General features: G+C 38.2%; 1 protein-coding gene across 1 annotated transcript in view; it reads right to left on the bottom strand.

The window, feature by feature from the left end:
* LOC139687990 (uncharacterized) overlaps window positions 1–25369 on the bottom strand; it is a 109606-nt gene extending 84237 nt beyond the window's left edge. Inside the window, exon 1 of the mRNA XM_071585380.1 lies at window positions 25118–25369. The gene's annotated coding sequence lies outside the window, so the exon portion shown is untranslated. The remainder of the gene's footprint in view (window positions 1–25117) is intronic.
* Window positions 25370–25924: the final 555 nt, after the last annotated feature.

The raw sequence follows: 25924 nt of genomic DNA, 5'->3' as shown, positions 1-25924 counted from the left end.
CTCCCCACCGCAACCTAATGCCCGTTACTTTTGGTCCCCCCTCGTATATATTTTAATCAATGCGTATGCATGTGTGTCTATTTATGTATGCGTGCATATGCTGAAAGTAGTAGAGGCTGTATACAGCACTAAGCTTATCACTGTTGTTGCATGACTTAACTAGAAATGGTGGCGGTGCCATGTGCATTCCTCATTAGTCCGATTAGTGATTACCAGTTCATTTTCAAGCCGGAATTCTTTTCTTTAGGTGTATCTCTTGCATAGAGATACACCTATTTGTCTGTTCGTGTGCTGAGTATGCCTGGTGTGGATACACCACCGCCACAAATATATCTTCGTCCTATATAATAATGCGTCCTGATGGCTTGAAGAGTGCTTTGTAGGTGCATTTTAATATCGACCAATTCCGGTTTCCCAAGATTAAGGTTTTCATTTCTGCGATCATTAGACCCTGATAGGCCGTTTGATCATTCATTATTTTCTAATGCATTACTTACATAAATTAGTACAGATTCGAGCTTGTTTAAATATGATTATGATTGTAATTCAACCAGTTAAGGTAAGTTTTATATGGGAACACATAACAACGGTATGACGATACATTTATACGCCTCTCCTATCAAAACACAATCAGACATCTGACTTTACGATAAGCCCGCCATTGAATTCGTAATACTTCCTGCCTTCACCGTGTGCAACATGCCTATGCTATTCCTACCCCGTCCTCGCTTGCCTAACGCCCTTCTCTCGATCATACATGTATTTTTCAACATCCTATTGCCGATCATAATTATTTGTATCCGTATTCCTTCAGATTTCTACCAGCAGTCTTCTCTCCTCCCCCACCAATATTGGCACTTCCTCGTTTGTTTCCCTCTTTGTCAATTTCACATTATCCATCCTTGTCCACACCCACATTTCAAAACTCTCCAGTGGAAGAAGGGACTCTAAGACTCTCGCCCCAATGAAGACGTTAAATAAATTAATAAATTTCCCCCTATCATCTTGCCTCAAGACTATACTTCCGCGACGGAAACAGAATATTTCAACATTATTTCCTTAAAAAATCATTCTCGAGGCCCTTTTATCATTAAGATAGATAGTTTTCTGCGCATCAAATAATATCATGTTGGTTAACGTGGCCCTGGATTGGAAAGAAGCAGCAATGTTTTATACCTAAGTTTGCACAATGAGTGCAGCCATTATATTCAGCGTCATTTAAAATTTTCAGACAAATGGGTGTACGTAGACAATGACTCGTAGACGCTCACGAAAAATCAAACGTGACTCTGTTTTAATAACTTTAGCACGACAGTCATTTCATTTTCTCCTCACGATCTAGTTCCTCTAAAAATTTATTTTTCTGCTGAAGGTACACATTTTCTCCGATGATGTTATGCATGCATATTTCATACTTGTCAGTTTACTGCCATTATCACTAAACCATGATTGACATTCTTCCAAGCTCAGCGTTCAGGAACGTGATTTTTAGGTTAATGTTTATAAAAATTCAAATACTGACAGTTATTAACTGATTTTTTATCACAGTAATTATTTATATGGATTTCAAAATGTCTACTACGCCTTATCGTCCGCGGTTTCATCAGACAAGAGTTAGTCTCATGGAAAACTGTCCAAAGCAAGGCTTTAGGCACTGGAAGGAGGAGAAAAGGACGGTAAAATATTAGATACATTTTTGTAAGAGAGAGGATAGAAATTAAGGAAAGCACATGGCGGAAAAAAAGAGAGTTGTGGTTTTAAGGAGAATATAGATATTTAATTGACGTGGTTGTATAAAGAATTTATAAAAGTATGTTTCGACTTTGCGCGCCCCGAATTAAAATTAGTCTTAAAATTAGGATGACTTTTTATGCTATGAGTTTGTTTTTGTAAATCAATTCAGTACAAACCTCAAATTTCCCTTCCTGAACTTGAAATCTATTACCTTACCACTGCTCGAATATGAAGATCCGTTGTTTAGCGATTTTTCATTAATACACGATTTTAATGATTATATTACCTATATTGTTTAGTGAAATTTGTTTAGCTCATAAATTGTTTTAATATATTAGTAAATATTTAAAAAATTGCCGGAAAAATATTCTACCAGCTTCGCAACTGAACTTCGTAAAACCTTCTGTTTTTGTTTTTCTAGAAGGAGCGTTTTTAATCACTCAAAATTACGACACGTGTGTAGTGTGGTCTAAATTTAAGATATATGTACTTCTATTTTAAATTGATTTATGTATCTTTAAAAGTTTCAAAATAAAGTGAAAACATTGAAAGCCGAGTATAAGCTGGAGGTAATTCAAGATTACGAAGGTGTGAGTAAAATTGTTGGAAGTAATGCATTCATGTTTCGAATCGGAACACGTAAATAAATGGAGATTTTTTTAATTGTATAAAATGATCAAATTTTCTTACAATTTCCTCAGACACAGAAAGTTCTTATTTGATAAAAAAATGATTAAATCTTAAATACTGACAGATGTGTGAAGAAGAGAAATGAAGAACATCGAAGACGTATTATGTTTTTGTTCTTCTCTTGAAGCACTTATTAATATGGAAATCATCGATAATGTGTATTTTTGGTGGTTAGATACCCATGTTGCTAAAATAATGGTATTGCTATTTTATTATACTTAATATAGACTACAAGGAGAGCGAGGATTGATAATATGCTTCGGTTATTAGAATAATGCTTCCATTATTCCTACATTATGACTCACTTATTTAATTTTTTCTCTAATTTGTGTGAAAAAATCTTGTCTCTTTAATTATGTAATTATTAAATTGTAATTTTTTTCAGGGGAGCATGAAAATTTGTAAAATTTCCTCTTAATGTTTTTACTAGCGACACTTTATATGCTTTGATATTTTTATCATTTTATTTTACTTTAAAATGATATAACTTCAGGGATAAGGTTTTCAGGCTCATACTGTTATAAACCAGTACTTGTTTTTAAATACCTAGTTCTATCGTATAAAATATGGGCAGGTCTTTTGCGACACTCTAAATGTCTTGCCTTCCCCTAAATAATTTTAGCACCGACAGTTTTTTTGTTGAATTTAAATGCATGGCAGTTTCAAAGCCTGCAGTGGCTCCTAATTCTAGACGTTAATCTAAGCCATGCATCTCAAATGCCTCCATCCATCCATCTCATGCCATGTCTCTCTCAAATCACTGTGCTCGCTAAAAGTAGAAGCACGAATATTTTTTTGTGTTAGTGAGTGAGGCCCTTTTTTGTGAACCGATTTCATTTCGCTCGCTTTCTACTCCCTCCTACCTGGTTACATTCAAGAATAATTCAATAATTAAATTTAAAACCAAAAGTTACTAATGCTGCATACGGTTCCATTTGCAGCTAATGGACTCAACGAGTAATATTCTAGTCGGATGGTCAATCGAGCAAGCGTGGAGATATGGTGGGATTAAAAACAAGAATGTAGAGTAATCGTTTCCATTCTTGTCTGTGAAATAAACTGATTTATAAATTTCTTTTTTTAGGTAAAGCGTTAACTCAATCAAATTCAAACAAATTTCGATAATATGGTAGATGAGAAAGGAATTAATCATATTAGAATGGGAATCCGGTTACCTGTCTCTTGACTGAAAATTCAATTTACTCAAGTCTAAGCCGTTGGCTTCACAAATTATAAAAATATTTATTTTTATTACAAGTGTGTACTCCTTAAATACAATCTTAATTTGTACACCTCGTAGATACACACTTACAGATTCGAAATCTACGAGGGTCGGCTGAAAACAAATGCACACATGCTTATAGACCACAGACAAAATGAACTTCAGAAGCACATTTGGTGGCATGTGGAAGTAACATTCCCCCCTCAACATGCTTTCTCAGGTTTGAGATCGTTTCATTCTTCCAGTGTATTTCGAGAAGCGGAAGTATGGAGACGTGTTCTAGTGCTATGTGAACGCGAGTTAAACAGCGTGCTGTTATCGAATGTTTAGCTGCTGAAAAAGTGACTCCTACTGATAATCATCGTCGTTTAAAGGCTGTTTTTTGTGGCGTTGTTGTTGATAGGTCTAATTATAATCAGTGGGTAGTAAAATTTCGTGGTTGCGAGCCTGGAAAGGCCATAATTGTTTATGAAACACGCAGGGGACGTCAAATCACTGCCACAGACGACAAATATCGTAAACTCATCAAAGTTTTGATTCAAATGACCGGCGAATCACTCAAAACAGTATTTCAAACCATATTGGAATATCCAAGGCAGAAGACTTTTTTCGTGTTAAAGGCAGCCTGGCGTCAATAATCTTGCAGAATGACAACGCTCGACCACACACCTCGCGCGCAACTTAAGAGGCTCTGCGAAACCTGAAATTTGAACCGATTCCACACCCTCCTAATTCCCCCGATTTTTTTCCTCCACTAAAGAGACACCGCTAGGATAATCATTATAACTCGGACGATGAGGTGAAGGCAGCTGTCAAGTCCTGGATTCGAGAAAAGTCAGTAGAGTTTTTCAGTGATGGAATGAAAAAACTTGTTACACGTTGGGAGAAATGTGTGAGCCTTAACGGTGACTATGTTGAAAAATAAATATATGATTTCGAAACTTAAGAACTGTGCTTTAATGTATTTTTTTCCCGATCTTGCTATTTATTTTTGCTCGCGCTCTACAAGCATGTGTGCATTACTTTTGAGCCTACCCTCGTATATAGCTGGACAAAAGGTCACTGGTCATTAAATTTATATATTCTTACAGATTCATTACGTCACGTTTATTGAAGTCCGCAACTATCTCTAAAATGTTTATTTTTTCTCGTAAAAATACTTTCTTTTGGCAGAGTGCGAAGTATTATCTGCTTTGTAAAACTTAGTATTGAAATTTCCGCGCAGACTACGTGGAATCTGCTTTTTACATCAAATTTTCCCGGGAGCTGGTCCATATGGCCTTTAGGTAGCGTTAAAGAAAATTTAATTCAGTAGTGTGAGGGGTAATTGTGACTGACCCGCATTTAGGCAGTCTCGGCCTTACTCAAAACCCTCGCAATCAACACCGCATTCGCGAAGTCTCGCCCTCCATCTAAGCTTCTTTCACCCAATAACCCAGTCACCGGATCGCTAACATATTTTTTTCTAAAATCCCTTAATCCTCCAAGCAACCTCAATCGCTCTGGAGCACATTCCTTAAAGAAGTTGACGACAAATGAAAACAGTTTTATCACGAAGGAGATCAAAAGTTCCTCCCCCGTCATACTTGGCAAACGCGATTACATACCGGAAGCATCACGCCAATTAAGCGACAACTGCCATGTCCACCTCCCCCACCACGCAAACCTTGAATTCCAAAAAGACATTTACCACTTTCTGATAGAGCACGTGTGAAGGCCTTTCTCCCAAATGATATCGGGGACTCAAATCACCGCAAGTGGCCCTGTCGGTTTTGACGTCATTTTTCAAATTGTTCAAAGCATCGGGGATAAAGGAAGCATCACATAATAGGTTTGTATAAAAATTATCGGGAATAGTTTCCGAAAACGAGATTTATCTCAGATATCGCTACAATTCCTCAACATTCTTCAAAGTACATCCCTTGAGCGTTGACACCTCAGCCAGCGGCTTCCTCATGACTCGAAGGCTCCTTAGTAGGCGGATTCTGGAAGGTTCTTAAGGGTGCGCGTGCAAGCTTCTTTGACGGCACACAGGGTTACATGTTGGTGCAGTTTGGAGGAGGATTTAACTGCTGGGAATAAGAAATAGTCTGTTGGTGAGGATTGCAGCGTTGGGTCACATTCCTCACCTGTGTCCTTGGGGAAGAGACCGTTTTATGTTGCATGTCCATGTGGTAGTGGTATTTCGCCTTCCTACTTTTCTAATTGCACGTTATTGGATAAATTTATTACTGCAACTTAAGGTGCCATTATTTGCTAGATAATAGTACATTTATTTGCATACTTGTCGAATGAAAGGTTTTTTGCATGGATGTATAAACCACTGCGAGTAATGTTTTGCATGTGGTTATGTTCCTTTTTACGGGTGTTGACCTAACACCCCCCGCCACACGCCCTTGCGGCAGTTTGCGGGGCATTATGTAGATGTAGATGAGAGTTGTAAGGGGTTTCGGAAAAATGCCGTTGCAGAAGGTCTTCTCAAGCGGACACTCGACTCTGCCCTAGGCCGTCTGTCAAAATCTTCGGGACGAGTTTAGAACATATCTTTCCCATAGCCAAATTTTCAGTAACAATTGTGTACAATCATCAATACTAATACGATCTGCGATCATGAGCACACTTACTCGACCGTCTGAATTCAGCACTTCACGCACGTGTAAGGAAAAAATTGCTACCGATACTTCTAATGTGTTGGAGGCACAAAATTTGACTACAAATGTCAAAATTAGCGAAAAATTGTTCAGTATTTGAGGAGGTACGGAGGTACGTATTTGGGACTTCTCCACCTACGTTAATATCCTAGTGGAAACCCATGACACCATACATGCATTCTCAACTTCATTATCAGCTTCATTTGCCTAAGGCACTGCCCCTCCCAGCTACCTACGCCACACACCTCTTCCGTTGATATCAGAATTCGCCCTAACGAAAAACACATTTATAGTCAACAGCTCCATCTACCTAAAGGTAAAACGTACTGTGATGAACGAGAAATAATCCAATTATACGCCAATCGTTACATGGGCTACCTTCAGCGTAGCCTTCCAATCCCAAAATTAAAAACCTCTCTTCTGAGCCCGTTAAATCAATGATATTTTCTTTCTCCTTCCGGTGTTTTTCGAAATGGAAACCTTTTCCTTATTATAATCGTAAATTTAGTTTATTCCTTATTATTATAATTACCATTGACAGTCTACCGTTTAAGGTAGGTTTTAGATGGAACTTTCTTTTCCCCCACCATACCTAGCCCTTCTTCGTTGGTTTTCCTTTCCTTCCATTGCCTTTTTCATCCTATTCCACGCCCATATTTCGAAATCCTTTAACCTACGCCAGTCATCTTGCTTAAAACGACCATGTTTTCAACCCGTAAAATACCACGTTCCTTATCAAAATTTTCCATGATCTTTTCTTAATGTCCTTACTCAACATCTCTGTCATCAACTCACTCCATCTTTGTCTAACGCAATTATTTTTTATGTCCCTCCTACTTCGGCCATCTTGGTCCAAAATAGATTCATAAAAATAAAGCTTTAGGACTGCCTTCAGTTTCTTTCATTCGGTCTTTGAAATCAATTGGTCCTTAAATTCAAGTCGTCGATCCTGCTGTTTTAAATGATGAACGTCAAGAAAAACTTGTACATTTTGAAAAGAAAAGTCACGAAATTTACTTCAATCAGAGAGTAGGTTTTTATATGAACCCCCGAGCTTATAAAAAGGAAGCACCCAAATGAACACTCATATAAGTTAATGATCTGCAGGTGGGAAGAAATTTATTGTTTGGTGGGAAATCTGTAAAAGATTGCTCAAAATCCGGTTTTTTACGGTGTGATGAATTTCTCATGTTCCTGTTAATCTTACGGAATGAGTGACGCTTTGAAAAGGGCAACATTCTTCGAGAGACGCTGCTATTTATTTCAAGGGAATCTTCCAGGAACTTTCATGATTTTCAGTTTTAGAATATCCTCCTCAACGTTTTTTTCGCCATTAATTCTCTCCTGTTCGACATATTTCCCTGAAATCCAAATGTTCAGGCTTTATTTGTGCATTGGACTTGAAGGTAGCAGTTTTAACCTATGAGATACCGATTTCCTTGCTACTCACTCCTATGCCTATTTATGAAAGCTATAATTCGATACTTTTCTTGATGCACCTTTCTTTATTTAACTCATGTAGCGTATTCAAATGAAAATTAAAATGCTGAAATTTGTTTTCCTTTCTTACTGTAAGATTGTAGTAAAATATTTCATATTATATCCATAATGTTTTTCTAACACTTGTGAATAAGTTTTGCTTACAGAAAGCACTCGGAAATGACGCTAGTATTGCTACAAATTTTATGTTTGTTAATTGCAATCGTTGAGATCCATATATTATGCAAAACATAATTCTCTCATGATTAATGCATAGCGTGAGTTCTCAGAGCACCTGCTGAAGAAAGATACCGCATTTTGAGATCAAAATGTGTGGAAAATGGCGATCGATAAAATTACAGCCATTTTCTGGAGTAATGAGCGTATCGTTTCGTTTGTTAAAACTTTAAAATCATTTCCAATGTGAGGTCTAGTTAAGAGGAAGGGGGAGTTGGGATTTTTTTCTCCACTTACATGTACTTTTACTTGACATTGTATCATGCATGATGAAACTCAGCCCTCCCCCTCTTCGTCAGCGTCACACTTTATAAGTATCGGAAGCACGTGGCATAATTTATGTTCCTCGCCCTGAGATAACCGCATTCTTCTGTCTCTTCCATCCTCTTCCCCTCACTTCTCTTTATTATCCTTCAATCATTCGTCTGTTTTCATTATTCCACACCTTTTTTCTTCCATTCCCATCTCACTGCGTAATTTTGAAGTTCTCTCTTAGCCACAAGTTTTTTCATTGAAATAAAAATTCGACATTATACATTCTGAAAGGTGCAGACGATATTAAAGAAAAGTTAAAATTATTTTATACCTATAATGGGTGATTCAGAGTCTTCAGGATAAAACATTTTTCTTGACCTTTTCTCCCTGTTCAGTAAAACATTCTGAAATAATGCTTGATCTGTGTTTCGCTTCACGCGACTGACATTATCCTTCTTTTTGATAGGTTCTGGCTTGTTTCTTTTAAGGATCTGTTTTAATGTCGGTAAACGCCTTCGTTCATTGGATTTGTTGCGACTACTTTCACGCGCACAAAGTTAAAAAGCGGTTTTCATAAAAATTCACTCTATTGATTGATTGAAGAAGAAAGCGAACCTCCCCTTCAATGTTTGGCCCAGGAGTCTTAGGATTTCAAAGTAGGATAGTTTCAAAGTGAACCTAGTAGGCTAGCGGATTGTCGAGTTCAAAAGTTGTCCAATAAGATAGTAGGTGACAGGTCTTCGGAGATCGGCTGGAATAGTTTTTATTCCAAAGAGCATGCTCTCTAAATACTCCGCTTCAAAATTCACCCGAAGATAATCAGCGTGAATACTCGTATCCTTGAATAACACCATCAAAATGGCGGCCGGAGTAAGATGCCCTCGTCCCTTTGACTTTCTCCAGAGAACATATTAGATATATCTTTGAACATGTTTCTTTATAGACGTATTTATAAAGCTTGAAAATGTATTCTAGTATAATTTTAGTCAATCACATGACCTGCAGGTGACGCCCATGGGATCCGAACGTCGGTTTTAATTTCTGGTTTTCGAGGCAAGTTTTATTCCAGGATAAGTGAATTGATTTCTCGGTAGAGAGTGGAAAAAAATAACCCCTAAAAACCAAGCGTTTTCTTTTCTTCATTCACTTACAAAAACAGCGCATTACCATCTTCAATCTTTGAGCCGCGAACCAACATGTCACGCGCGGATAAATGGCTGGTGGGGGCGAGGCCGCCCGGTCCCTAGTCCAGCCTCGCCCATGAGTGGGTTGCGCTCGCTCCCGAAAAATCATTCTCAAGAGTATTTTCCGATGGGGATAGTGTTTCTTAAAGGATGCTATTTGGCGAAATAAAGTTGTTGGAACAATGGTACGAATAAATTCACAATTTACTTTGGTCGGGCTGCCAGTTTAATGATGTCATCGAAGGATATACATTCAATAATATGTGTAAAATTTGAAGTGGAGTATCTTGTGGGCACTTAATTTGGACTAAACATTTTTCCAGTTGTTACCCGAAGACTTACCACCTTTTTCGAATCCGCTCGCGTATAGTGACCGTTTGGGAAATGGAGCAACATTGAAATTCAAACAAGTCGGGTAGGTCAACTCAACTCTGTTCATTAGCACATACACACGCACAACTCACTCCCTTCACGCATATTGAGCTATCCGATGGGCACGACGAGTTCCATCGAACAGCAACGGGATCTTGCCGAATGTAAATCAGCAAAATATGTATGTACGAGGCATGCTCATAAAGTAAGGGTCGTTTGGTCACAGGGAAAATATACTCATATGAAACACATTTTATTGGCACTTTTAGGTAGCTACAAACCTACTTCACATAATCGCCGTTCACTTCTAAGCATTTTTCGTACCGTTGCACCAGCTTTTTTAATCCCTCTGCATAGAAGCTTGCCGCCTGAGAGTTGAACCAATCGACAACGTCGTTCTTGAGTTAATCTTCGGTTTCGAAACGTTGTCCAGCGAGCCACTGTTTCAAGTACAAGATGAGGAAGTAGTCGCTAGGTGCCAGGTCAGGAGTGTACGGTGGTTGGTCAAAGAGTTCCCAACGAAAATCATGAATTTTCTTATTGGTTTTGGCAGCAGTGTTTCGGTACCCACCTTGCACACAATTTGTGGTATCCGAGGTTTTCCGTGACAAGCGTCCAAGTTGAGGAAATTGTTCAGCCAGGCCATTAATCGTCAATCGACGATCACATCGCAGTTTTTGTTCCACTTGCGAAGCAATTTCATCGGTCAGAATACTGGGCCTGCCACTTCGCTCTTCGTCATGGACATTTGTTCGTCCATTTTTAAAATCACGGCACCATTGTCTAACCTTTCTTTCACTCATAACTGTAGGTCCATAAACTAGGCATAACTCCCGATGAACTTCAGTATCCGACAATCCTTTTGCATACAAGAATCGTATGACAGCATGCACTTCACAGCTGGCGGGATGAACGATTATCGCGGACATTGTTGTTTGAATGCACGAACAAGCAAACGACTTCTGAAACAAAACAAATGCTGCTACAGCTTCTCAATGAATCAGTAGATAGCGCTGCAGGAGTGAAACTGTGCTCTTTAGCGCCAATATTTAAATATAAGCAAACGGCCGTTACTTTATGAAGATGCCTCGTATATGAGTCATAGTCGATTAGGTGAGACATAGTTATCCGGCAAGCCTGGAATCATTATCGCTCATATAGTGAGGAATGGAAAACCACAACAATTTTTGCCTTCATTCTATGTGCATCAACTGTTACTCTGTGTCAAAAGATGCTGGCGCTTAAATGAATCAACCCTTTTAACGTGATCATCTCGTAACCGGCCTCGCCATTGGTTTAGAATGTGAGCACGCTGTACAGATTGCAAGAAGGCGTATGATTTTAAATCTAATAATCCGTTGCTACAGGTAGTCTATTTTGAAAACTAATGGCAAGTCATTAGGCGAAAGTAATTTCCCCGCACAGCTATTAACTATGAGATCTTAAAAGGAGGTATCCTTTTGCGAAAACCCATGGGGAATTTTGTGCAAATAAGTTGGTTAAACATTTATTTTGCCTAGTGTATTAAGGATCATTTGAGGGTCACTGCTGCTCATTTCCTCGCTTTAATTAGCTAGGCAACTTAATAATTACAAGCATTGCTTGGCGCCTTATTAAATTAGTATGTGCCTTATGAATGGGAAAAGAATCGATGATAGGAAAATGAAGGTAATAAGCTCAACATTGGAGTGCATAAACTTAGGTAGGTAGAGCACGTCACTCAATTAGTAAGTCTTTTAGAAGAAAAACGGCCAGATTGCTTTAGATAAAGAAGGTTTTAAAGGAGATGATAGGAAACGTGTGTTCAATAAATGTGTATAAAAATGATCATTGAAAACGAAGGTGAAGAGTATATAGTTTTGTATGGCTCCTAAAGAGTCATTCCTGCAAGTTAATAATTGGGGGCATTGGAGGCATTCGAGATGTGAATGCGAAGAAGAATCGCAAAAATAAATGACTAGAAAGAAAACCAAAAGATAAAGTAGAAGACAATATGTTACCCTGTTAATATCAAATAAGGCAGGAAAAATGGATACAGAGTGTTGAAGGCTTGCAGAGGAGAATGATCGGCAGGTGAAGCAGAGGAAGAAAAATAGAATGAGCACATTGGACAGAATGAAGGGAGGCAAAAATCATGCTGAATTGTAGAGGGTTTTTAGCAGTGCATGGCGCATAGGTATTGTGTCGTTTTTGGTGGGGTTAAGGCGTTGAAGGGGTCTAAATGTGGTCAACTCTTTTCTCTTTGATTCATTAAGATTCTACGACTACATTTACAGGCGGACTTTTGTTCATACTATTTTTTCCTAAATTTAAATAGTCAAGCAACTCAACATTGATATATACTGCCTTCATCATACCCTGATATTGTTTAATCATCCACAAGTTATGATGCAACAAAAGGTTGTGTTCTAATATCAATAACTGGTTGTGGGATTGTAGAACTCCTACTTCATCATGTTCATTGTTGATAACCCATGGATTTTTTTCTCTTCCAAAGATTCAAAATTAATTCTGGCAGGGGAAAATTCCAAACGTAGACCCAAACAAAAAGGAGGCACACAAATAAATTGTAGGATTTTAAATTCTACGAACTTAAGTTTCATCAAATTCAGCATGTTCTATCCTCATTTTTGCTTCCTTTGAGTGCTCAGTTTCCATTTTAATGAAACTTTGGATTTTCGGGAGCGACTAGAAACCGATGGCATATTTTCGTATATTCTTCTTTGCGAAAAGTAACAAAATATTGCAGTTTAAAATGCTGTAACTCACTGATAGAACATTCACTACGAAAGCGATAAATCATCTGCCTTGAGGACAGTGATGGGTCAATATCCTATTGGTCACCTATGATGCATGATAAAGCATGACTGCCCAGGCATATTTCAGGCAATTTCCAACTCCTCATTACCTAACGAGTCGTGCTACTGTTCATCTCGGTTCCTTTTTCATGAATTTTTTATCGCTGAGACGAAGTTTCACTTGATTTCCATTGCTTCCCATTTAAAGCACAGAGAAAAGAGTTGCCATATCCTCACGATATACGTGCCGAGGAATGCGAGCAGTTCCCCTAAGGAATGAGAGAAAAGGCTGCACTACTTACCACAACATGCCAATTCCGTCGCTGAAAATGTCACTGTTTGACTTACGTTCCAGATCGTATACTGAAAGTACCTTTCAAGCATATGTTGCATAACTTGACATGATTCTGAAAGAAATGATGGTTGACATCGGGGTGTTTTTTATTTTTCAAAATCGTCAGTGGTTTTCTAAGAAATAGCCATTCCATTTTACTGATTTTACCGCATTACAATTGTCGAAAAAAAAATAATGAAGAAATTTGAGAAAAGGCTAGATATAAACAGAGGCCAAATCTTTATACCAGGAATGATACCTATATTTTTAAATCGTAATCAAGTGAACGAAAAAACGTTGCTAAGCGTACGGTCGAGCAGTATGAATCCTCCTAAATGGTGATGTTTGTTTCGGTTTTTAAACGTCCGCCACCGGTATGCTGATCAATATTTAACTTTTTGCAGCAAGCATAAACTGTTGTCTTGGGTGATCCGTCTTGTTAATTTTTCGTACTTTTCAAGTCGAAATGTTAGCTTCTTAAATGAGTTCGTGGATGATTTGCAAGACATGACCAGAATAACTTTCACAGGAGGCTATCCGATCAGTTCTACTCGTAGATTCCATTTGTAAGCCCTCCCATATTGCGTTCGGAAACAGTACACATTCCGAAAGGAATCAACGTCAGCCGTCACTTAGGAGATCAAGCCCGTACCCCTTCACTTGTTTTGTTTTCCTCCTCTTGTCTGGCTGCGCTAAGAAGCTCTACGGATAGCGGAGGATTCTAGGTCAGGGACGAGCCACATAAATAGAGCTCCCCACGCAGAAGCCCATGGTTTCGTCTCCCTTAGTGTCGACTTAAGTGATTGTACTTCGTATATCTGTGACTGGTGCTTTGACAGGGTAAGGAAAGAACAGGTAATCGTTCACATTTGCACTCGTTTAATTCCTGAAATACGCTTGAGAGAAAATGGTACTTAATAGTAATTATTTATTTCTAAATTTTTCTGTGACTTAAGACAAAGAAACACGTTACACCCTGTTTAATAATAATTAAAAACCTAAATTTGCAGCTAATAAATCGTGCAGAAAAACATGAAATGAATGAATCAAATATGAAATAATCATAACATTTTCATCAAGGATTTTATCTCTGCTAGCTTCTTTTCACATGGTATTTCATCAATCGGCAAGCGTGATCATGTTAGGTTTGATTATGTGGTGTCGAATGTGCTACCGTTGAAAGCGATTTTAACCGAAAGAACATAATAATTGAGAAGACCGATTAAAGTTCATTTTAAGCATTTCAACATAAGTATGAAACTTAAACCCCCCGACTAGATCCGGAATAAACTTTTAAAGGCTCTGACACCTACTTATCTCAAGAAATTTACTCACCGCGAAAAACGTATCCATTTCTCTTAATCAATGAGTGTTCGGAAATCTTCACCACTACCATCCTTATTTCGTTATATACATTTTCATTGTGTGTGATTTCTTTGAATGTTGTTTTACATAATTTACAAATTAAAATATTAAAAATGTGAAGCAAGCCTAACATAAATAATTGAATAGCATCCAAATGTAGGCGCTATTTTAGCTGCTAATGAATGAAGGAAGTTCGACCGCAGCCATTTGGTATTTATATAAATGGTATCATAAGTTAACACCGAAAGAAAGAAACCATTAGGTACCATAAGTAATATATTACTAATATTTTAAGCTAGATTGAGGCATAAAAATCAATTTAGTAATTACTTTTCGTAAACTACGTCCAAAATTTGATACTGTTTTAACTAGTCAAAATATAATTAAATTTTAGAGAATATTAACTATAATTTTAAAATATTATTTCTTCATAAAAAACCATAAACAGTAATCAACCCTAAGGTCGGTTTAGTAGGTGATGGTAGAGATCACTTAGTACTAAGCCTTATACGGCGTGTGAAAGTCACACATCAGGGTAGGGGGGCCAGTTCCTTTCCCTGTGCCGGTTATGGTTTCCCAGGAAGACCTGTTACCCGAAAAATCACTTAAGCTTGGGTGGAGCTGCAGGTGCCCATAGTGCCTTGCCCGGGAATCGAACCCGGGACCCTTTGGTCAGTAGTCCAACGCTCTACCCACTGGACTACCGCGACCCACATAAGTGTAAAAATGAAAGCTTGAAAAATTCATAACATAGTCAAATTAACTAAGGTAAAATGTTATTTTCCGTGAGTTAGCTTTAACCAAATATGAATAATGTTTCTAATCTTGAAAAAATATTCGAACTGAAATTTTGTGTTGAATTTATTAGTAAGTCTTCAATTTAATTTCTATTTATTAGTAGGTTTTGAATTTAATTTAATTTCTATTTATTAATAGATTTTGAATTAATTTTTCAAAATTCCTATCATATACACTTACATGTACAGTGATGCACGCAATGACGGGCACCTTAGATAAAACGTCCAAGCGTATTTTATGGTGGATCAGAAAAGTCAATGTTTTTTACGGACGCCCTATTTTCTTCTTTATTGCTACGTTTGGGAAAAGTACAAGTACAGATTCAGTAAGTGCCCGCAACCTTTAATTTCATGGATTATGATCTGCGGTTTTGCGATTGAATTCTTTCGTTCTTAATATATGTGTATATGAAGGCCCGGGTTCGATTACCGGACAAGCCTCTCTGGGCACCTACAGCTCCACCCAAGCCATGTAATTTTTCGGGTACCAGAACTTCCAGGGAAACTATTACCGGCACAGGGAAAGAAACTGGCTCCCCTACCTTGATGGGTGAATCTCACACGCCGTCGGGCTTAGTGGGCTTACTGGGTGAACTCTATTACCATCACCTACCAAACCGACCTTTGGGTTAATTACTGTGTTTATATATATATATTTATATTTATATATATATATAGATATATACATACACATATATATACACCCACACGCACACATATAGTATATATACACACACACGGAAAAATAATACAAAATTGATGAAGTACATCGTGATTTTTAGCTCTTGGTAAAGATTTATTACTAAATTTATTTATTTAATTACTAAAGTATTGGAAATTTGCACGGAACTGCTATCGGTGACGGTTTTGTTAGTCATGTGACCTTTCTTGTTCAGGAATTCTCAGCGAAAGGTATTGATTTTCTATAATATTGGACCCTCTACACCTTTTGATCACCTTTTTAAATATTTCTTTAGTGCTTTAAATTATTGTTAAGTTCTGGGATTAAACGACCGAATACATATTAACCGTCTCTGTTACAATTTAATATATTCGTAGTGCCATGAAAGCCTGCCACTGTTTTGCAGTATTACATGCATATATACTTATGTATGATTACGTATATACTTGCATCAGATTATATAAATTAATATAGTGAAATTAACAGTTGTATAAAACTCTTATTTCGTGAATCTTACCTAAAGTAATTAATGAGTTCCTATTTTCTGCATATAAATACAGTACAAACAATCAATCATTAAAACAGAGTTTAAGAATCGTATGGATTCATAAGTACACCCTGAAACTCAGAAAAAAACTCAGAAATCTAGTTCAATCTACTTTTTAAAGTGAATTTCATTATAGCCATCAATATTAATCGCGTCCTATACCGTCGAATTCTTCTTAGCAAGTCCGGAACTGTGTCAGATCATAAATTTAATAGTGATTTCATTAACTTAGAATTTTTTTTAAATGTCACATTAATAAATCACAGGAACTGCTATTGTTGAAAATATTACTGAGGAAAAGAATATTTTTCAAGGCTGCCGCAGAAACATGTTTTTGATTTGTTTTCCTGACTTATTTGTTTGTTATTAAGTAGCCTGTCAGCCGCCACTAGGGTGTGTGGCAGGGTTTTATTACAAATTGCCCTCTACCCAAAACACCTTCCCTTCCTAGCGCTGACGGACAAACGTTATTTTATTCTGATTCCTTATTCTTCGTGGGAGAAATAATATCTCAAATTTATCTTTTCTATACTCAATCTTTTTAATTGTATTGCCATCATTCCTCCAACTGTAGTGCGATTGGGCTAATAACACATTTTCAACATCATTGCAAAAGATACATCCATTCGATTTATCCAAGAGATTTAACCTGTGATTTAACTTTCGCTCCGTGAATGGTTTCCTACCGAGATCCTCTAATAATATTGATACGCCACTCAATTGGCCATAGAAACGTTTTGCAAAGCTAGCTCCTCTACGCTGCACGCGATCCAATTCGGCAATTAATCCAACTTCGCTAGGATTCCATATACTATACTTATGTATATTCTAAATGATGCCTAACCAACGACTGATGACATTTCTCTTTGACCTTTTTATCACATTCACCAAGTACTCTTCTAATAAATCGTAATTTTTTGTTGGCTTTTTCACATATTCCCCGTATGTGTTTCACCCAGGTGAGATCGTGAGTGAGGGTAATGCCTAGGTATTAAGTAGAGTTTACACATTCCATTTTGGTGTTCCCAACGCAGTAGGCGTTCGGGAGGGAATTACTCTTTTTCCAAAAATGTATGAATACGCACTTTTTTTAAGTTTAATTCTAATTGCCAAGTGTTGCACCAACGTTGTATTACCGATTTGTTGGCTGCAGGCGTTTGAGATCGTAATTTTTTGGTCGATCCAAAAATTCCGATTTTAGCATTCAAATTAATACTTAATACACCCCAAGGAGGGACGAAAGGGAGGGAAAGGTTACGGTAAGAGGGAAGGGTGAACAAGGGTAGGTAACGAGGAGAGGAAAGGGTAGTATGCCGTGAATAGGCAAGGTTAGGGATTGAGGTAGTAGAGGACACAGATACCAGGCCACCACAAGGAGGGGAGAGGTGGAGAGAAATGTTTTATATATACTAGATCAACCTTGTGATAGGTGAATAGTCACAAGGGCATACGGATATTGAGCAGAAGTGAATGTGTGGGAAAACATTGTCATTGCATATAGTGATCAGCCCAGTAAACGATATTGGTAAATGTATGAATAATGTATCAATATAACTGAGACGAAAGAAGTAAGCAATAGTAGGTCAGTACTGAGTATACAGGTTTACAGTTTACAGGTTTTCAATTTTATACAGCATACAGGTTTACAATTTACAAGGTATATAAGTTTACATTTTGCTATCATTTTTTAACTCCTGTTTCTCGTGACTGCGCCTGCCAAAAAATTCACGGCGTGAAATGTATCTGTCCGTGTATGTATGTAACGATAATCGCAGTAATCAACCCGAAGGTCAGTTTGGTAGGTGATGGTAGAGTTCACCCAGTACTAAGCCCAACGGCGTTTGAAATTCACACGTCAGGGTAGGGGGGGCAGTTCCTTTCCCTGTGCCGGTTATGGTTTCCCAGGAAGAACTGATACCCGAAAAATTACATAGCTTGGGTGGAGCTGCTGGTACCCAGAGAGCTTCACCCGGGAACCGAACCCGGACCCTCCGATCAGTAGTCCAACGCTCTACCCCCTGGACTACCGCGACCCTCAAACACACACATATATGTTTCTATTTTTTAAAGTTTCTTAGTTTTTTAATACGTTTAAAAGTTCCTAAAAAAATTAGAGTTAAGACTTAAGGAATTGATGTTAAAAGCTGTGTTGGAAAGGAAAACGTTAGGCTATTGAGAAAGATGTAAAACAATAATAAACATGTTGGGAGGAGTAAAGAGAAGACAGAAGTATATACCTGTAGGATTGAGAAAGAGTTAATTGTAGTATCGCATTCCAGGTTGTTTTAGGAGAGGTAAGGAAAAGAATTGTGGTAACGTTGTGTAGGCTGGGTCTACTCACAACCTACCTTATATGGTAAAATTATTGTAATAATAATACATAAAGCTACGCACGTAATAGTTTGTACAAGAGCTTTATGGTAAAGATATTAGGCCGGTCGGCTAGAAATACAAAGCAGTACGACGTTTGCGATGATAGATTGGGTCAAGGATTACTAGATAGCGAAATAGAAAATTCATTGCAAGATATGATGTCGGACAAGGCAATGAAAATAGATAATACCCCTACGGAATCATTAAAGAGTTTAGGGGAAAATGAAACGAAGAAGTAGGAGAAATCGCTTTGTGCGAAATTAAACTTATTTGCTCCGTAGTCTGCACATATTGCTTCCATTTCCTTTTTTGGAATGGGAACTAACATTGATCTGACGAAGTCTTCCAGTTAAATTCCTCTCCCATTAAGAATTAGTCCATAAGATCATACTCCCACATTATCATAAACCTCCTTCTATCTCGCCACCGAGTGTGCCTGGAACTAAGCTATCGTCATCTAGGTCATATTCTCTTTCCCTGTCTAATCTTGCTGGCGTCTTGCTAAGGGCTAATGTCTTCGTCGTGTATTTCCTGTATACATTCATTCCAATTCCACTGAATCTACAGTGGTGCAGTGAATAATTTTCCTGACTTATCTTTTTGATTGTTCACTCATTTTTGCCTCTCTCAATTCCTGACGGTGTCTTAACTTTCCTGTATAGCGCACAAATTTCACCCTCCCTTTGTAAACTTATCATATCCTTGCATTGTGTCTCCCACCCACCGTCTCTTTTGCTCTACTTGACTCCCGCCTCAATTGATTTATTAACTCTTTATACCTCCTGCTACCTATGTATATGCATTCTTCCAATTCTTTCTCTCATCTAATTCTAATCATCTCGTCCGTAATTCATAGTTTCCTTGTATTTTCCTATTCTCAGTTCCCATTGTTTCGTTTGCGACTTTCGATATCTCTATTTGTATCTGTTCCAATTTTTACACTGTATTACGCAGTCCCTTGTCCTCATCATATTTTTCTCTTAACTCGGATGATACTCCTATCTTGTCGTTCCTGTTAATACTTCCAAATTTCATTTCCTCAATTTTCTTCTCTGTTTTGTTTTTTCGAATCGGACGCTACACTTCATAACTACCCAATTGTGATCCGAGTTTGAATCCGCTCCCGGAAAACTGTGCGAAATGATCACGTTATTCCTTAATACCTCTCCTGTACCTCACCTTAACATAGTCTAATTGATATCTTCCTGAATCCCCCGGCATTTTCCCTGTATACATACGTCTTTTGTGGTGTTTAAACCATGTGTTCATAATGAATAACCCTTGTTTCCTGCAGAACTCTTCTGGCTTTCTCCTCGCGGTCATTCCTCGCCCCTAAACTGTAATCTCCTATCTCACTACCATCTTTTCCTTCGCCGTCTACCGTCGCGTTCCATCCGCCCATCAATATCAAATGTTTCCCTTCTAGGGACACTCGCAGTTATGTCCTCTAACAAACTGATCGTATATCCTATAGATCGTCCAATAACTGTTCGTATACCCAATGTGCTTCTTCCCCCCATGATTGCTTGATGACATGTAGGCTCGGGCTATAACCAAGTTCATAAGCTCAGCTTTTACTTTTACTGATTTTACGGATTTTCGCAAAATGTTTTGGGAAGTGGTTTTTTGATTCAAAGAAAACTTATTTCTGAAAAATATTAAGAATATTTATATACCGTAAAGTGGTTTTATAAAAATGGTTCATATTGAAAAGATAGTACCTAGAGATTATTCAATATTAAATATATTTCTTTTCTGTTGAAAGATTCTCATTACTTTTGTTTAAAATACACGCCAACAAAAGTTTTAAATATCGCGTGAAAACTACCTACAGGTCCACATCTCCAGAAATATTCAAAATGTCTGCACCCCTTGAATGCAGCCGTCTTTTGAAGATGTGTATGTATTAGCCAAAAAATATTTATTATTTTGTACCCTATTTTTCCAGAAGCCCAAATTTTGTGTTCAAATAAACGTAACCTTAATATTACTTCGTATCAATTATTGCCTTGATGACAATCATGTAAAACCAAGCTGATTGCAATAAAAGCCATGCTCAAAATTTCACCGCGGTCCAAAACTCTTCTGCTTGTGATGTTTCAAGTTAAATGTCCATTCCGTTGGGGAGTACAAAAGTAATTATCATCGTAATCTGCACTTATTAACAGGTTGCGGATGAAAAATGAAAGTGTATTCATTGAATTATTTCATGATGCTTTCTTTTGAAATGTTAAATCAACGGGGGATATGAGATTGGTCCTTTCTCTACATAGTATTATTGTATGCAGTGCTACATTGTCAGAGACAAATAAGGTTTTCCTGTCACTCTTTGAGATATTCTACCATTTTGCTTGGCACCATCTTACCGCATGCGCATTTCCCCTATATCACCATGCCATTTCCGGTTTGGCTGTAGCCAAATGTTTTACTGAATTCTTCAAGGTTTAAACTTCGCCAGGCAATCTACTAGTCAAATAAACTCGACTGTTATTGGTTTCACCGCATAATATGTTGAAAATTATGCCAACGGTATATTGGTTGCTAACCCACTGTTTGACTCTTGCCTTTCCGAAGCTCTTTTCTTTATCACCCTGTGAGACCGCTGAAAAGACCGTGCCAGTATATCAGGTTCTCCCACTTTTGAGGTCATTTATTGGACACCTTTCTATCTCATCATTACACGCGAATCCAAAAGTCAAAATTTATTTCAACACACATCTGCCATGGGCTTCTGGGAAGCCAGATAGAAAAACTTATTGGTCCATTCTGTCAGCTGAACTGCGATAGTAATCGCCGAAATAATAAAAATGTAAAGTCGATATTCGACTCCAATTTTATCATCATTTCATTGGACCTCTTAGAAAACCTGATTAAAAAACCTAAAGAATCCTTCATTCTGTGTGCGGTATTGCAGTGCGATTCGTCATATAAATAAATATTTAAAATTGAGTCTGGATTTGACCTTGAAGTTATCATTTGATTACGTCTGCTTGGTAGTGCAGAAATTTGGCAACGAACAAATTTTTTGGTACAGTGAATTCCACTTAATTTATTTGCTTTTAGGTTTGCAGTAACGTAAGATTTTCTGCACCTGTAGCACTCAATCTTAACATTGTATTGTCAGAGTAATAGCTATATAATTTTAAGGTACAAAGATGGATGATACTGTGCACTTTCTTATTTAAGTACCCCGCAAGCCACCGCTAGGGTGTGTGGCAGGGAGTGAATACAAACCAGACAAATTTTGAGCCGAATATGAACCTACCGCGGAAACTTGCGGACTTTCAAAAGTAACCGTATTTGCACGAGGATTGAGTAGAGAAGAGAAGATGGGTCCCATCTGGTATTAGGAAAACGCACAGTTTTGTACGGGATAAAACATGGAAATCTTTTGAACGTCCTTCGGTGAGCTGTCAAAGGCTTTGCTCACTATCCTATAACTCAACTTGAATTGTGAATGACATCGATTAATAATTTCATCGTATAGAATTAAATCGTTTTATTCTTACTTAACAGTGCTAGAAAGCGTAAAAATATATTTGCTTTATATATTTATTTTACTTCATCCTTTGATAACTCGTTTCGTCATTCTCTCGGTGGTTTAAAGACAAATTTGCGAACGAAAGCAGCATTTTGTATGTTTTAATTTGTTTCCAGCTGTGTTCAAATCTCAATGTTGAAGCTGGTTTGGTTAGATAATTTCCCTCACGTAAGAACTTTTGGCCAAAACGAAGAGATGACATATTGCCAGTAAAATTACTTCATCAACCTTTGGTTTTCCAAGTTGTGAGCATTGTGTTTTGGGAAATTTGATTCATTTAATATCCTGTTTCTCACGTGACCTTCGTGCAATTCAGATATCAGTAAAATATCCATTATTCTTTTTTTCCCATCGGCCAATGATTTGCCAACATGGCATGCATGTTAATTCCTGAATGTGAACAAAATATTTCAAAGAAAGTCGTCACTAATTAATTGGAGTATTTTGTGTTGTTTACTCCTTATTTTCAATTGTCCTCGTAATTTATTTCCACATTCTCAAAGAGCTTTCGTTGCAATGGGTGCGAAAAGTAGATATTTCCTGGCGTTGGTGCATATTATTATCAAGTTTATATTGCTTCTCCAAAGAGAATTGTATAACTACTTAGTTTTAATTTTCTAAATTTTCTCGGCAAATATAAATGCATTTTGCTTAGTGCTTCTTTGTTTTCAAATGACAAAATAATCCCTCGAAAGGGAATTTCGAAGTAAATCTGAGCTCCTTCTGTAAGTTCGGCGTCAGCTGATACGTACATGCTGATACGTACAAGTGTCCAGGTTTGCCACCCTAAGACATAGGTAGCACACAAAGAAGCTACATTCAGTTTAAGTGATGAGATTCTTCCATATTTGTGTCGGTATATTTTGTCCGCTTTTGTAAATTTACGAATATTGGAAGGTGACATCAGTATAAGTCGACTTAAACTATAGTTTACCATTTCTCAAGACCCTCTTCAAAGAGCAAAGTTGGCTTCTATTATATCATTAACCTATGCTAATTTCTCAATTCTTCGAGCTATGCACTACCAGTGAATATGTGACTGCATCTCTTGGTACCTTGCAAGTCACAGCTAGGGTGTGTGGCAGGGGTGGTGTTGAAATGAAGTTTATCTTAATTGCTCATTGCTGTGTATGTGTGTGTATATTTATATATATATATATATATATATATATATATATATATATTTATATTTATATATATCGTCGAAATGGAACGCTCTTCGGCGACGCACAAATATATAAAAACACAGATGTAGACTTTTAAACCATAGAAGACGACGGCCTTGCCGTCGAAACGTCAAAACTACATATGTGAGTGTCCCTTCTTTGTGTTTCTATGGTTTAAAAATAAACATCTGTTTATTTGCATATATACATATGTATATATTTATTTATTTATTTATAAACATAACAAAATAACAAAATTCGTTAACTGAATCAGAATAAGGGGATAAAATTATTCTGATCCCTCATCGTTCTCGGGAATAATGATATCTAAAATTCATCTATTCTGCACTTAATCTCTCTAATGTTATTGGCATGATCTCTTCTACCGTAGCACGTGGGGCTAACATTACATTTTCAACATGACATGTGATATGGCTGTGGTGCTACTCAACGCCTTTAGTCCATGAGGAAAGTCAGTGTTAACGATAGGAATTTTATCAACGAGTATGATGGACGCAATTCCAGTTCTTGTGGATTGCAGGATCATGGCCTAGGTTCGGCTGAAGGGCGGTCTCTCAGCCACAAAATAATCACCGAGAGACGTCAGCTGGAAGGGACCTCGTGAATTAACACATTGTGTTCGTTTTGCTCTTCCCATTATAGAATAGGGAAAATTGTAAGCTTGATGGATGGGACTCATCGCTGAGCACTTTCAATGAATTTCATGTCTATCACCAGACCGAGACCTGGAATAATCTCATTATTATTAGTAGGTCTTTATTTTGCGAACGGGATTGAGAATTTAAAAGTTTCCTCAGTCAATTAACCATTTGTCTTAAATTTTGGGAATAGTATTCCAAAATGCTTGCATTATGCAACATATCAACATAATAATATACAGTTTATATTATAAATCTCGGGTTTACAGCCAGATTTTATTTATTTTTCTTATTTAATATCGCCAAGAAATATGAAAAAATTCCTCGCGGAGCTTGAGAGCTAAGTCAGAGTGGTGTAAAATGAACTCATCCGTATCCATTCCATTAATAAATGTGTCTACGTGTCAGGTATCGTACGTACTCTGTATTTGAACAGTCTCTGCAGCAACTTTGATTTCAGTATGTCACACATTAAAACAGCCGTTCTTCCATTCATTAATCTCGTGCCTAGCTAATGGAGATGAATCGAGAAGAAGAGGAAAGCACGCGAATCCTATCGTGTCATTCTCTGTTGCATACAGTTTTTAAGCATAGATTTTCTTTCCCAATCTACAATATAAAAAATGCAAATTTTTTTAGTAAAATATGTCAAGTTTTCCTCGTTTTCTATTTTGGTTAATTACATATTAAGTGAAACCCTCAGAGGTTATCAAACTGTGGCACTTCTCAGTTATTTTGGGAGCAAAACTGTATGTACCCTCAAATGTACTAAGCAATTATATTCACGATTAACTATTTGGATAATTGAAAACCCCAGCAATGCAAACGTTACGTAACGATAGTAAGATGGAGAGGGAAGAGGCTGAGACGGTATGCGACCTTGAGTTGACAGGGCAAAAAAGGAGAAAGGTAGCCAAAATTTCTACGCGTGGGTACAGTTGGTCCCCATTTCGTTGTAGGTGGCTACGAAAATCCCAAACTCATACCCCTCCCCCTCGTAATTTCCCTGTCTCAGGCAACTTTTTGCTTACCAGTTGGCCGGGAGTCGGCCGGATACCAGTCGTCGAGGATCCTTCAAGTCCCTGGCGAATCCCAGATAGCTTGCACCGAAATCCGGCTAGTAATTCACAGCGCCGAGGGGGCAGGGGCACGACTCCGGGTGAGGGAGCCTCCCAGGGAGGGCTAGGGGCGGCGGGAGACGAGGGTCCGTGATCGGTGAAGGGTCGTCCCGGAAGTTCGAAGATGACTGCCTCTTTGTGGCGGCAGAGATGCGGATCCCTCGCCCCGCGACCCCCCATCGCGCCTTTTTCCAGTGCCCCCTTGCCCCTCACTCCTTTCCGTCCTCAGGCAGGCTCAATCCCCCCCTCCACTTCTCTCCCCCTTTCGTCTATTCGCACTCCACCTAGTAGACAGGTAAGTACCTGCCCCACCGACGCCACGCCTTTCGTGCTAGTTCTCTCCCTGTGGAGGCGCGCGTGCTGTTCCCAATGCTGGGGTAGACGAGGGAAAGACGGGAAAGCAGATCGCGTCGGCAGCGCCGTTGGTGTCTTTGAGTTCCCGGGTGTCGAACGGGAGACGTAGGGGAGAGGCCTAGGTAATGTGGGCCGCTGTCGGTTAGCCGCGACGCTTCGGCGGTGGGGTGAAGCGGGTATCACTGCTAAGGATTCCCTCCCCTTCAAACGTGGAACCCTCCCAATCACGGTCGGCAAAGAGGGAGAGAGAGGGTTCAGGGTTTTGAGTGAGAAGAAAACGTGAACGGGGGGTGGGAGGTTGAGGGATGCGGTCGCCGTGGGGAAGGGGTAATCAGATTGGAATTCCACGGGAGGGCTATATTTTTC

The sequence above is a fragment of the Hetaerina americana genome, unplaced genomic scaffold (genome assembly GCF_022747635.1).
Source record: "Hetaerina americana unplaced genomic scaffold, ioHetAmer1.1.p SCAF_2, whole genome shotgun sequence".
NCBI classification, from domain to species: Eukaryota; Metazoa; Arthropoda; class Insecta; order Odonata; family Calopterygidae; genus Hetaerina; species Hetaerina americana.
The sequence above is the reverse complement of the archived record's forward strand: the minus strand, read 5'-3'. Positions and strand labels throughout refer to the sequence as shown.